Source organism: Homalodisca vitripennis, chromosome 4, assembly GCF_021130785.1.
Source record: "Homalodisca vitripennis isolate AUS2020 chromosome 4, UT_GWSS_2.1, whole genome shotgun sequence".
Taxonomy (NCBI): Eukaryota; Metazoa; Arthropoda; class Insecta; order Hemiptera; family Cicadellidae; genus Homalodisca; species Homalodisca vitripennis.
In genome coordinates this window covers 92,764,987-92,766,279 of record NC_060210.1, presented here as the reverse complement: position 1 = coordinate 92,766,279, position 1,293 = coordinate 92,764,987, and the positions used below count along the sequence as shown (strand labels likewise).

General features: G+C 33.1%; 1 non-coding gene across 1 annotated transcript; it reads left to right on the top strand.

The window, feature by feature from the left end:
* The first annotated feature begins 897 nt into the window (after positions 1 to 897).
* Positions 898 to 969, top strand: Trnaq-uug. Its single transcript has one exon. It is a non-coding gene; the product is annotated as a tRNA-Gln (tRNA).
* Positions 970 to 1,293: the final 324 nt, after the last annotated feature.

Sequence of the window (1,293 nt, the reverse complement as noted above, 5' to 3'; positions counted from 1 at the left end):
TTACGTCATAATATTGTGCAAACTTTTCTGTTCACAAATTTCTAGCAGTTTCTTGTTGAAATCTTAATTGGTTGGTGTTAATATCATAACAAAGTGAAAAAAACTGACGTATCATACTTACTATAGTTTTTACGTATAGCATTTCAAAAACTAAGATTTGGGGAGAATAGTTTTTATGTATCTACAGTAATATAGTTGAAACTAGGAGAACAATAAAACAGATATCTGGAACAGCAATTATAATCAGATCAGTGGAGAAATACAATGAGGACCTCCAAGGTGAGAACAATGGCAGGTTGGTGGCAGGGTGATGGGTGTGCGGGGGGAGGGGTAGCATAGGTGTAGTAAATTCCAAATCCTTCCATAATTGATCTTTCATACAAAAATTATTATTTATAACACTGTTATGACTTTTACTCATCCAGTAAAGTTACCTACGGCTCGGATTCTATATTGATCAGATGATACAACTCTATAAAAGTCGTTAGACTCATTTTTATCACCCTGTATGTTAATGAGCTATTGTCATAAACAGCTTAGTGTCATTTCCCTATTTGTTTTGACAGTCGTGTGTTCCTTATAGAACAATAATTACTATGCTATGAAGTTTAAGATTTTAAAATGATTTAATGTGCTTTTTCATTGCGATAAAAAATGCTCTTCCCGAAGTTTAATTGCGGGGCTCGTTCAGACTCATTCACAGTGTTGCATTAAACCAATAAAGTGAAGAGGCACTCCAATTTTGTTTTTGTTTATAGTGATAATACAAGTTTTTCATACGACAGAGTAGCCCTAAACATTGGTGGAAACGTATATTTGTCTATTGCTATTGCACTAACTTTGACTTTGTTACCATAAATAGACACTAGAAAAGTATTACATTTCAAGCAGTTAACCGGTTCCATGGTGTAATGGTTAGCACTCTGGACTTTGAATCCAGCGATCCGAGTTCAAATCTCGGTGGAACCTCAACTTTTTTGCTAAACTATTGAAATACATAAATGTACGCTTATGAGAATATTTATTACTTGTCAAACTGCTAGTTAAAACATAATTTTACACAACAAATAAGTTTACAAAATTTAGCTTCATTAATTTAATAACCATTTGTCTATAATTGAACATTTTAAAATAAAAAGCAAACGTCAAATTATATATAAAAAGCGAATGATGTGTCAGAAATGTCAGCAATATACAAGGGCCGACAGAGCTTATCACGGTTATCACCTTTGCCTGAAAGCATGTCGCAATATATCACCATTATTTTCCTTATCTCCACCCCCATATTTTTAT